The following is a 14,033-nucleotide window of genomic DNA, read 5'->3' as shown; positions in this document are numbered from 1 at the left end:
TGTAGTAAAATAATCTTGCGACTATAAACTGAGATATAATCTATCCTATCTCTCAAGTTAGATCAAACTACACACGGGGTGCAAAACAAATTCAAAATCAGTTCAGTAGTTTAGGAGTCCATCGCGCCCAAAAAGTTTGTGACACTTGTTTTTTATATATTAAGATTAATTTTATATCAGCTTGTCATCGTCTTCCTATTGGTTCCATTTCGGCTTCTCATGAAGGGTTACACATTTGTCATCGATTTTATATTTAAGTTTAATAGTCATGGGTTTCACAACAAACAAAGCCATAACATAACGATAGCAAGTATCGTACACTTTGAATAGAAATTGATAGCAAATGGATACTTTTTTGATAATGATCGCAATAAATTTTCTATAATACGTAGATAACAAATTGGTAGCATCGACTACAAATCTAAATGCTTTCGAAAACAAATTGATATAATTTTTAAAACCGGTAAGATATCGGTGATTTTCTGATTTAAAATCTATAACTTTTCGATAACTCTCGGTTTATAAATTACTAAAAGACAGATATCAAATCGGTAACCGATAATTCTGTGATAATAAATCAAAATATTTGCCATATCAAACGGATAACTCATCTATTAAAAATCGATTTGATTTAAACTTATTTGATTTTATTTTATTTTTTTTTATTTTTTTTTTAGTTTTATTTTATTTCATTATTATTAATCTAGCTGATGAAGATGTGAAGAAGTGAATTTCTCTAATATCAATAACAAAAACAAACAATTGTATAAAGCAATATTAATATGTCTCGCTAATTAAATATAGATATATATTTCTTTTATTAATTTCATTTCATTTTTTTTTTTTTTTTTATTCCACTTCATGTCATTTAAAATTATTTATATTTTTATTTCATTTCATTTTTTTTTAATTTTCCTTTATTTTCTTATAATTTATTAGCGAATTTTTTATTTTATTTCACTTTAACACATTTTAATTTTTTGATAATTTTTTTTTTTTTTTTTAATTTTGTTTTATTTTATTTGATTTAATTTTTTATTTTATTTAATAATCTATTATTTTGTTTTGTTGTTTTTTTTTTCGCAGTTTTATATTTCATATGCATCTAACCATGAAATGTATATAAATGTTACAACCAATAAAATCCTAAGAAGAAACAAACTTCAACTTAAACCTGCTTTGTTTCTGTAAACAATTTCTGAAACGTGCATGAAACTTTAATTTATATGTAGGTGACGTGTTATGTCATTTCGCTCATATCGACTCATAAAGCTACAAAGGACTGACCATTCTCTCTTACTCCATACATCTTACCAATTCTTTCGTTTACACATTATCCAGTACTCCATAAATTTTAATTGTATTTTTATATATCAATACCACACACTCCGCCTATGCTAACACATTCTCATATACCCCACACTACGAGTGCATTAGGATTGTACATATATTCCCCATATATAACAAAACACTTACACTTCGCTTATGCTTACACCTTACGCTTACATTCATGTTTCACCCATACCGTGTGCAAAGATGCATAGACATTATAAATCTGTGGCTAAATTATCGCTAACAGTTCTTTAAGGATTTTTATTGCAGAGCACCTAAATCCAAAGTCAGGTTTTTCAAAACGGCTCAGGTTTTTTCGATATAAGTGTCTTGAATTGCGAAAAAGTCTTTTTCTGTTATATCACAGACCAGCAAAGTCGATTAAACTTTTCTACGAGTTTAGACTCGTTCTCCAAAGTTTTGACGCGGCGAACACGAATTCGGAGACAGCACGTCTCGTCACCTCAAGTTTATGAATATACGGCCTAGCAGTGCAAAAACACGTTTTTTAAGAAATAAATATATGAATTACTGTATTTTGAGTTCTTATTTTACATCTGTAAATGTAGATACATTTTTATCGCAATTTTTTTCAAAAACTATAAAAGACAACATTTTGGGCCATCCCGCGATCCCGGTATTAAACTTTCGGAACCCGAAAATCCCGGGAGGAAACAAATTTTGAATTTCGTCATCCCTAATTTGTGTTCTAATAGTTCCTAAAACGTGTTTCTCGGTGTTCGCTGACCAATTTCGCAAAAAGGAAATTTATTTACGTGACTTAAATAAGTTAACACTTTTTATTTATTCCAAAACGATCAAATCACTTCTGCTATTAATGTCGCTATTGCATTGTGTTTTTATTGCAACAAAAAATGTTTGGGCCACTACAACAAAGGGTTCTAAAAGAAACACATACATCTGGAAGTAAAGTAACTCACTTTAGCTTTTGTCATATCATTCGCAAATGTAATAACTTCCGCAGGAAGTGACGTTAATTTCGTATATATGAACATGTATCTGATATCCATTTTAACCATTTTTTGTTTATTTCATTGTAGATTTTTTATTAAATTACATTTTAAAAATTTTTTCTGCTCACGAAACTCACTATCCACTTTAGCTTTTGGGAATAATAAATAAGTTGTCACGTGGGCACAGTTGTGTTTTTGTTATAATTTGTTATAACGATAAAATGCTGCATATTCGCTAACACCACAGAATAGTGAGTGGGCGTGCTTGCGTTAAAGTGACCATAAAAATTGAGAAATTTACAGTTTCACAGAAGCGCAACACTACTATATTTTTTTGATACTTTTGTATTTTCTTTTCGAAACACACAACGATTTCACTTGTCATCTTTCACAACTCAATTTTAAGTAAAATCGTAGACAATAGAATCTTGCCATAAGTTACGCTTTAGTTTCACATTATCTGCACTAAATATTGCTATACATTACAACACTGTCCAGCACTGCGTTTATGCCGCGCTGCTTTTTCACTGTTTCACTCGCCGTTTTGAAGCGCTTTAACACACCCGTCACGTAAACGGTCGAACAGTAACTGATAGGCGCATAGCTGATGCGTACGAGGTAACGCAACGCCTTATTAACAACGACAAAGACTACAGTGGCTAGCAAAGGCATCAACCAGTTAACTGTACATACGATTGCTATGAATGTAACGAGCGCTAAAACATAACGACTGTAAAACGAATGAAAAAACGAATAATGCGGAAATTTCGTAAATTGAAGGCAAGGCCAAAAAGTTGCAAGGCTGGAGACAAAATGAGCTTTTTGTTCTGTTTTTGGGAGTAGCAATGGCGTTGATAGCACCGAGTATTTTTCAGTTTATGAGCATAATGATTATTTACGCATGGGAGCAATAAATATGAAAGTAGCATCTTGCACAAAAAAAGCAAAAATCAAAGGTCGTTATCTTACGACCAAAGGATAATAGCTTTAAAGAGAGTAGCAGAGCGGGTAAGAGAGAGTGTGTAAGTTTTGGTAAATAAAAAAAAGAAAAACATTAAGAACACCTTAACAGATATTTTGACGAAAAACAGTCAAAATGTATAATTTAACCAACTAATGTAAATAAATGCTTATAAATTGTTGTGTACATAAACCATGCTCCCATTTAAAATACCACTGACAGCATAAATTTTGCCAATATTATGAGCCAAGTTTAATTTCGTATGCCGACCGCAAAACGCTGTTTATCGAGATTTTTGGCTGTAATGAGCAATATTTTATGTTACTCTCGTAACAGCATCTTTTTATAGGAAAAGAGTTTCAAGATAATACCTAAACTAAAATAACACTAAAATTCTGGGAGAGCAATGCTTTAATTGAAGGAATGGTGAAGGAGCAATTCGCCGCCTTCAAGGACACTGTTAATCGAGTTGTTTATATGAATATACTGATACTTTTTATATCATGCGATTTTTCCCACAAACATTTTTATTTCCAGTTGTACTTGTACAAAAGTTTTACTTTGATCCTTAGAGCAGTATTGTGAATCTAATAAAACAAAATTTCATAGTTCCAAGGAAAGGAAGTTACGGTGGTTTAGTTTGGATGCAGCCTAACATTAAATAGTCGGTCCCATGGAATTTGAATACTTTTCAGTTTTTCGCGTGGAAAATACGGTAGTAATGGATATTTGAGAAAAATTGTAAGTTTACAAACGGCGATGGTTACTAGGACATGTTTCTGAATTTCACTTCTTCATCAGCTAGCTTTTCGGGAGCTGAGCGTTGAAATCGAATCTCGAACACTCATATCAGTGCAAGCCTTTTAGCTGCTAAGCCATATGAATGTCCCGTTGTTCGCTGTACAATTTGTCTCTGTTGTTGTTTATATTCCTTTTGATCACCATGTATATAAACAAAAAAGGCAACTCTTAGAGACCAATTGTACAGCAAACAATGGGACATTCATATGGCTTAGCAGCTAAAAGGCTTGCACTGATATGAATGTTAGAGATTCGAATTCAATGCTCAGCTCCCGAAAAGCTGGCTGATGAAGAAGTGAAATTCAGAAACATGTCCTAGTAACCATCGCCGTTTGTAAACTTACAATTTTTCTCTAATATCAATTAAAAAAACCATTGTATAAAGCAATATGAGCAAAGCTCGCTAATTAAATACATACGGTAGTAATATTTACTTGGCCGGAGTGTTTTTGTTAATTTATAGAAATATGGCTTGTTGCAATTAGTTCAGCAGCCAAAACATCAATTGACATTATGTCCCATTAATTCAATAATATACGGCTGCTGCTCGTAAACTCGAATCCAATTTGAGAAAGTACAACACGTTGCGTTGTACTTGTGTCTGTATGAATATTAAATTTGACAACAAAGAAACTGAAACAAAATAGATAAAACTCATATATTGTGCAAAAAACTTGCACAGAAATATTTACTCTCTTAAGGAAATCAGCTGTTTATCACAACACCTTTTTTTAACATAGAATAACATAAGAGTCTAGTGACATACGTAATAAAGTTGCTATAATATAAAATAGAGAGCACTGAGAGATACAAAAGAGGGCTTGGGAGAGAGAGTATGCCACGTTGCTTTAATAGGAAGTCAGCTGTTTTGGCAACTGTCGAGAAACTAAATGTGGGTTAATATGTTAAAATGATTCATTTCCTTGCTTTTTTTGTCTTTGTGTAATAAAATAAAAAATAAAGATAAAAAGCGACGCAAGTGTCCATTTTAAATAATTAATATAAAAGACGTTAAATAGCATTTAGATGGTAAAGTTGTTTTTGTTGAAAGTTAAGTTGATTTAAAACAGATACTGAGTAACAAGTGCTTATTTAGTTTGATGTGTAAACGGACAAGTTTACATTCGTCAAGAAATTTGCTATTTTCAAATTAACAAAACTTCGCCCAGTGGTTTATGTCAAACCATAATAGAGGTACTTTAATAGAAACAAATAAAAATAGATTAAAAGTGTTTGTACAAGTAAAAAGCAACAATTAGTTTGTTAGATTTAGTGCAATATGTTGTAGCACTGAACCTAAAATAATAAAGTACGGCTGCTTGTCATTGGATTTCGATGTGTGTTTTAAGTTTCAGGCCTCTATCTTTCGGGAAAGTAATTCAAAGATGGATTGCAAAATTCTTCAAGTTTGTGTAGAAATTGGCGGAAAAATATTAAACGAAACTAACTTAAAGAATTCAAAAGCTACGGAGGCAAAGTTGTTTTTTTATTATCTTATTAGATTCGTTAGCGTGAGTGAAAATTCATAAAAACTTAAACAAAATTTTACTAACTTTGGAACAATCCTGTTCATTCAGGCAAAAGTTTTGCAACAAGAGGGCGCAATTTTGCATTTCGCTTGGACGAGAAATTGCAAAATTGTACCCGATAAATAGGTGTCCCGGTATCTTATAATTTTTTGCACAGTAAATTTTTTCGTTTTGTATTGATAACTGAAAAACTAGTTTTTTACTGTTTTACCATTTTGCGTATTTTTTCGATTTGATGGTTTTCTTATTTTGGTGTTTTTTTAACAAGTGGCACCACCGTCATGAGTACAAAGTAGAGACCGCAGTGAGCGTAAAATTCTCTTTGAAATTTGCTCATGTATTGAAAGTTCAGCGCCGTTGGATTGACCTGTAAGATCAGTTGTGTTAACAGAAAAATCTGTCAGATTGATTAGGAATCTGTAAATTTTACAAAATGTTGTTAACTTAAGAGCGACAATTTCTTTTCTGTTGAAATAACTAAACTAATTTGTTCGCTTGACAAAGATTAAGCATAATTCGACCAATTTCACCGAATCTTCGTTAAGTAAAGAACAACAGAACCGATTTGTTGATTTTACTAGCACCATTTCTTTCAGTGTAAGAATATGATATTTCGCCATAGAAATCCTTCCCTAACTCTGGCAGGTAGTTTTCTTTCTATATCGTTCTTGCCTCAACTCGGAACATTATCTCGTTGCAGCCAAAACACGCGCCCGCCTCTATGCGGCTAAAAGCAATAAACAAAAAGCACAAGGAAAGCAAGACGTCGAAAAGCTGCACTTCGTCATATTGTCCAGGAAACAATTCATTACCACGACTAAGGAAAAACAACTGGTACGATGAAGCATACCGCGTTGCATCCAAAAGAATATACTCTGCTTACATTGCTTCGTGAAAAGCAACCACAACAAGAATAGTGTGCGAACGCTACCGCGAATTGAAAAGTAAAGCAAAACGTTTTTAAATGAAGTAAAAAGCAGAAGCAAAAAGGCTTCAAGGCGAGGAGCTTGAGCCGTTAGCCACCAGGAATAACGCTAGAAAATTTACCCACAAAAAGCCGTAAAAAGGAGAAGATTTCAAGCCCGGTGCAAGTTCCTATTAAAAATAAACTGGACCCTTAAATTTATGCTGGTACGCAATTAACACCATTGTTTCTTGCCATTTGAGGCACTGTTTTAGCTGCTCTACCTTGTGAATAAACTGTTGTGGTGTTATCGAAATTTTAATTGGATGAAAATCGGCATAACACCCACCATATCTTGAATCGTCATATGTTTTACCACGGGCACTATATTTTGTTCATTACCTGAATTATTAATTCCACTACCCTCGTTGTTAATTTGCTGTACCGACTCCATCGTTGTGTTGTTATTAGAAACCTGACCATTTACATTCATTGTATTGATGGCTGTTGTTAAATTTAACAAAACATCTTTGAGCCCATCAATTTGCGTTTGTAATTCATTCACGTTCGAACATGAGCTTTCTTCTAACTCTTCTTGGTCGATTTCATCGCTGTGTAATAACTCTTGAAGTTTCGCCACTTTATGCGTTTTTGTTCCGCTCATCCTCACTCCATTAGCCCTCAGAAGTGCATTTAATTGCATTACTTTCAACAATGTAAGTTTCGGCATTTTAAATTTTATTATTATTTATTAAATATATTTTATTTAATTTCGTTTGTGCAATAGCGTAGTGCACGTCTAGAATCTTCCACCAAATGATTGTCTCCTTCCATACATATGTACGTATATAGCCTTTTCGCTCGCTGCTTCGTGTTGTCACACAATTTAGATTCTGATTTTGCTTTTCTTTGCAACGTCGCTATTATTTGAACTGCTCAAATAACACTTCTGCTTGTTGCCGTTTATCATTGCAAATAAAAAAAAAACACCCAAACACAATTTATTTACTGTCGCAGCCTTGCCTTGCTGCTTCCCTTAGCTTGTTTTTTTTTTTTTTTGTTGAATTTTATTTTGCGTCGATTGCAAAAAACCAATTTCATTGCTGTAGCAGCGCTGCCTTGCTGCTTTCCTTAGCTCGTTTCTACTTTGAATTTCGCCCTGCGTTGATCGCTCAAATTTTCGTTGAAAAGTTCTGCCCTGCGTCGTTTGCAAATTCGTGCGTTTGCGCTGCTGACTTCTCCGTTGCAATGTGTGTGTGTTCACTCAATGCGTTGTTGCTTCGTAGAGTCTCTACTCTACGTACGTTTACTTCGTTGTTTGTGCTGTTCTGCAGCCGCCAGTTTTTATGCACCTATATAGATGTATATATATACATTGTAGGCGTCGCTATTTAATGCTAATAGCTGTGGATATTCTTATCCCACTTCTGGCTTTGTCGAATAGCCGAATAAATCACACACGTATTTAAGAATTTAATATTAGTTATTGAATGAAATTATTTAAAGAATTATAATTGAGATTTTAATATAGAATTTATTAGAAAGAAAAACCAAATTTCAATTTTACGTCCGCTTGCTACGGTTGCACGATTCGACTCCTTTTGCATTCATTCGTTAGTCTTATTCGATTTTGTTCTTAAGCAGTAGCAAGGTTGCCACCTGTAGTTGACAATTCTATACCAAATACGAAAAAAGGGATGAAACATAGTAATTGGATTGGTTTATTTAAATATAAAATATAACTTTAGAAACAACCTTGTAAAACGGGTGTAACACCTACCATATTAAGTAGAATAAAATGAAAAAGTTCTGTAGGGCGAAATAAAAAACCCTTGAAATCTTGGCAGGAATTCTGTTCGTGGTATTATATATAAAAATAAATTAGTGGTATCCAACAAATGATGTTCTGGGTCACCCTGGTCCACATTTTGTTCGATATCTGGAAAAGTCCTTCACATATACAACTACCATCACTCCCTTTTAAAAGCCTCATTAATACCTTTAATTTGATACCCATATCGTACAAACAAAGTCTAGAGTCAGCCCTGGTCCACCTTTATGCCGATATCTCAAAAAGGCGGCCACCTATACAACTAGCACCACTCACTTTTAAAACCATCATTAATACCTTTAATGTGATACCCATATCGTACAAACACATTCTAAAGCCACCCCAGGTCCACCTTTTTGGCGATATCCCTAAATGGCGTCCACCTATAGAACTATGGCCCGCTCCCTCATAAAGTACTCTTTAATACCTTTCATTTGATACACATGTCATTCAAACACATTCCAGGGTTACCCTCGGTTCATTTTCCTACATGGTTATTTTCCCTTATGTTGTCACCATAGCTCTCAACTGAGTATTTAGTGTTCGGTTACACCCGAACTTAGCCTTCCTTACTTGTTTGAATTTGAAATTTTTCCTATTTATTGTTATAATTCCACTTGGAAAATGAAATACCATTGAAATAAAGCTCTTTTTTGTAAAAATATAGCTTAGTTTATTCATCAACAACCCTTTTAAAAATCTTTTATATAAAAGAGGGCGTGGTCCTTAACCGATTTCGTAAATTTTTCTTCAAAGCATTCCTTATAGTAAAGGCAACCTCTCTGCCGAATTTTGTTACGATAGATTTAACGGTTTTTGATTTATGATTAATAATATTTGTAAAATTGATTTTATCACAAGTGGGCGATGCCACAGCCATTTGAAAAAATATTTTCAAATTTTTATCAAGAGCCTGAGTATCAGTCCACTCGTCAAATTTCAGCATTCTGTGTGTACTATTTAATAAATTATCAGGGTTTTTGTGTTTTCCAGAATGTTATATATATAAAATGAGGGCCCGGTTATCATCCGATTTCGCTCATTTTCAATACCAATCTATTACGGGTAAAGATAAGCTCGTGTACGAAATAATATGAAATAGAAAACACCCATACGTGTATGCACATAGCAACAAAGAGCACGAATTATACTATAGACTGGGTCGATTTATTAACCGGTATCGCGCCATCTATTTTTCGGTAGGATTTGTGCTCAAGAAAAAAAGTTCCACTGCGCATTCTCAAAAAAATAATTTTCGAGCCTGCCAAAAAAAAAAAAAAGCAAAAGGGTCAATTTTTCGCCCAAAGCACTCCCCAAAACCCAAAAAATATTATTTGGCGCGATATCGGTTAACTTTCGTCCGTACAAATCGACCCAGGTTAATATACACACACATACATTGAAGGCAACAGAGAATCGGAGATACTGATATGCACATAGCAATAAAAAAGGAATATGACCTTCCTAAATCCAATATGAGATAAAGAAATGATAAATAAATAAGTTAATATTCGAGAAGGCTATTAGCGAAAAGTATAGACCGTGGAAGAAATGGGCGAACGATGTAACTGAGAGTATAAAAGCAGCGCAAGATAAGGAAAAGTCACTCAGTTTGATTTTAGTATGCTATAAGTACGTGAGCACTTTAATTGTGAAGTACCACTACCATAATACTGTTGTAAATAAAGAATATTGTATTATAATGAAAATTTGAGTTATTTCTCGACAGTTAAGCTATTCAAATGATGGCAGAAGGTGCAGAATAATAAAGAATTTCCTCAAGTTCGGTTCAATATATTCGCACACCAAAACAAATAAAATTGGTTTATAAAGGACAGGCAAAAGAGGCAAAACCATACATGAGAAAAACCACTCAAATACAGCATTTTCTAAGAATATTGTGCAGATATATGTACGCCATCCCTTAACGTAAGATCAGTGCACCAAAACATCTCAACGTTAAACGAAGAAAATTTTTTTTTTATTTAGTCATAGTGTTTCATGCTACAATGCTTTTATTAAACTAGCTGAAGTAGCACGTTCCTACTATAGCATTATTGCGAAATTTGAAGCAAACAATTCCAAGGAACTCACATCAACACCCACCAATCCGCATTCTATAATAAAATACGCGTTTACTCCCTCATAGTTCAATATTTTATCGTCAAGAGTTTAACAGCTTTTAATTCTTCAGTTCATCTTATTTATTTTCTTTTTTATTGCTTTCTCTGCTTTTGCAAACATTCCGCCGTGCGACAAACTGCAATTGGAACATTTATCTGTTCATGCGTTATTCTTTTTTCATTGCCATATTGTAGCTTGATTGCATTACACTTCAAGAAATAATAACGACAAAAAAATATTAACATTAGAGTTGGTCAATTTATATTGAGGATTTTGCTCGACAGAGAAATATTGTCAACAGGTCAGGTTAACATAGAACCTGTACAACATTGACATAACTTAACATTTCATATTTATTTTACATTTCTAAAATAAGGTAAATTCAGTTTGGTTTAAATCTCGAAAATTTTAGTACATCGCATTTGTCAGGAAGAAAAGCTAAATTGATGTGCGTGACATGCAATCGTTCAATGTAAGAGAGCTTAAAACGGCCCAATACAGTGTGAAGTCGGGTATCAGCAGAAGCAATAAAATTGCTAAACGCAGCCACGAGTTGCTCTTTGGATTCAAGGATATTTCCAGGAAGGTGGAAGAGAGCGCACCTCGATCTAATCCCGAAGAACAAAAGAGACCCAAACTCTCCATAACTTTGATGTGAAAAATGCTTTCAACGCTCTAAAAACACTCTTTTAAGGTACTTCTTTATTTACTTGTCAAAATATTCTGGCTTTATGATAACCAACGTCAACTGACGTCGATCGGGCGCACCAAAGAAGGTCAAATGTACCGCCGCCCGCTTTTTCCTATTGTGATATCTGCGTAAATCTGTATAATCATCATTTTACCTCATTCGATATTTGCCCTCGGAATCACGAACAGGATCATATATGTTCCGTAAAACTTTTCCGTCAAACACTCCAAGATTCATCTCAGCTTCTGTTGACACAGTTTATGATTCAAGGCCATGCGTCAGAGGAGTTGAGCGACTTGTAGAGCGTATTTTTTGTAAGTCGAGAGAGTACTTTAGTTTGCCTACTCTGTCCAAATTAGTATTTGTTTGCAAGAGTTGTTTCCCATTTCATTTCTACGCTGAAATTATTTTTGCTGTTAATGCTGGTTCCCAAATGAAGGAAACCCTTATCAGTCTCTAATTAATATTCGTCAGCAAAGACGTGGATGCCAAGATGCGAGTGCGTCGACATCAAAATTTTAGAAATAAGGTTTTTCAATTAGAAGAAAATTTTTCTAAGCGGGGTCGCCCCTCGGCAGTGTTTGGCAAGCGCTCCGGGTGTATTTCTGCCATGAAAAGCTCTCAGTGAAAACTCATCTGCCTTGCAGATTCCGTTCGGAGTCGGCATAAAACATGTAGGTCCCGTCCGGCCAATTTGTAGGGAAAATCAAGAGGAGCACGACGCAAATTGGAAGAGAAGCTCGGCCTTAGACCTTTTTGGAGGATATCGCGCCTTACATTTATTTATTTTTTTTTATCTAATGCAGAAAAAGAAGAACTAACAGCACGTCTTACCAAAAATATCATTATCATCAACATTTGTCAGTAATTATACGCTCTTATATCGTGTCATTACGGATTAGCTCTGCACCTTGAATTATCTTCCCAAATATTGTACTAAAGGAATTGCACGTAAGGGCGTTGTCTTGTTTGGTTTTGAATATCTGGGAGAGGTGTAAGTTACCAGGTCGATATTATCATTCCTGCAAAATCTTTTGTGAAACCTTACGTTTGTGAAACCTTAAGTCATCTGCTGGAATTTTTGTGTAAATGTTCAGCAATATTCTTATCAGCCAGCATATGAAGCTCCTCATAATCACAGCCTTCTGCCTCACGCTTATTCGTTCTATATTCGCCATATCTACTCTTCCTACTCAAAACATCTAAATACACTGGAAATGTCCTTATTTAGTATGCAATGATTTAATTTTTATTTTCATAGATATTTTTACATATGACTTCTCAAGATTTTGATGGTGTATTGTCATTAAACATTCGCAATCAGCGCCCCGAAATACATATACGTATATAAGTTTGAATTATAAGTTGCTTTACTAAATTTTGCTGTAATTTTTTGGCCACGAGTCATTCGTTCTGCAGCAATTTGAAGGCCAGCAAATGTGTTTGTGTATTGAGTGACAGCATTGAATGACGAGCTACTTAATCAAACTGATTACCATAATCGACGCATTTCACATTTCGACACAAATTTCTTTTTTATGTACTATGTATATGCACATTAGCGTGGTTTAGTTTTATATGAAAGTATATATATATATATTAGAGCGGGCCAAATTGTATAGATGGATTTTTTTCATCAGCAGTATAGCAAAAATTTATCTTCAGATGATTGCAAGAAAAATTGCTGAAGACACCGTAGCTCTAAGTCAGATTTCGAGTCCCTCACTTTTGCAAAATCGATATTTTGCCATACGAATGTAGGGTTTGGCCAAAAAATCTTCATAGCTTCTGATAGAATTACAGGAAAAATATCATATTGGGCTTACTTTAAAGGTATTTTACGTACCTGTTAATATCTATTGTGGTTTTGAATTTTTGTAGAGATATCAGGCTTAAATTATGAGAAATTAGCCTAAAATGAACTTTTAACTACTATATTATCATTTTTAACAAATTTCTTATGGACAATTTTTTTTTCTTTACAGATTTTTATACTCAGTTGAGCATAGCTCACAGAGTATAATAACTTTGATTAGATAACGGTTGGTTGTACATATATAAAGGAATCGGAATAGATATAGACTTCATATATCAAAATCTTCAGTATCGAAAAAAGTTTGATTGAGCCATGTCCGTCCGTCCGTCTGTGCGTTAACACCAAAACTTGAGTAAATTTTGAGGTATCTTGATGAAATTTGGTATGTAGGTTTCTGGGCACACATCTCAGACCGCTATTTAAAATCAACGATATCGGAATATACCACGCCCATTTTTTCGATATCAAAATTTTCGAAAAACGGAAGAAGTGCGATAATTCATTACCAAAGACGGATAAAGCGATTAAACTTTGTAGGTGAGTTGAGCTTATGACGCAGAATAGAAAATTAGTAAAATTTTGGACAATGGGTGTGGCACCGCCCACTTTTAAGAGAAGGTAATTTAAAAATTTTGGAAGCTGTAATTTGGCAGTCGTTGAAGATATCATGGCGAAATTTGGCAAGACCGTTACTCCTATTACTATATGTACGCTTAATAAAAAATAGAAACATCGGAGAACGACCATGCCCACTTTAAAAAAAAAATGTTTAAATCAAATTTTAACAAAAAATTTAATATCTTTACAGTATATAAATAAATTATGTCAATATTCAACTCCAGTAACAATATGGTGCAACAAAATACATAAACAAGAGAAAATTTCAAAATGGGCGTGGCTCTGCCCCTTTTCATCAAATTTTTCTAGGACACCTTTAATGCCATAAGTCTAACAAAAATTTACCAACCCTTCTGAAATTTGATAGGGGCATAGATTCTATGACGGTAACTGTTTTCTGTGAAAATGGGCGAAATTGGTTGAAGTCGCGCCCAGTTTTTATACACAGTCGG

General features: G+C 33.9%; 1 protein-coding gene across 7 annotated transcripts in view; it reads right to left on the bottom strand.

The window, feature by feature from the left end:
* The window catches only part of dpr13 (defective proboscis extension response 13), a 345,469-nt gene extending 342,592 nt beyond the window's left edge, over positions 1-2,877 (bottom strand). For 6 of the 7 annotated variants that reach the window (XM_067776524.1, XM_067776523.1, XM_067776529.1 and 3 more), the window contains exon 1: positions 2,274-2,877. The gene's annotated coding sequence lies outside the window, so the exon portion shown is untranslated. Of the gene's footprint in view, positions 1-2,251 lie in introns of all 7 variants that reach the window. The other variant, XM_067776528.1, reaches the window with a different exon arrangement.
* Positions 2,878-14,033: the final 11,156 nt, after the last annotated feature.

The sequence above is a fragment of the Eurosta solidaginis genome, chromosome 3, assembly GCF_040869045.1.
Source record: "Eurosta solidaginis isolate ZX-2024a chromosome 3, ASM4086904v1, whole genome shotgun sequence".
Classification (NCBI taxonomy): Eukaryota; Metazoa; Arthropoda; class Insecta; order Diptera; family Tephritidae; genus Eurosta; species Eurosta solidaginis.
This window is presented reverse-complemented; position numbering and strand designations above follow the sequence as displayed.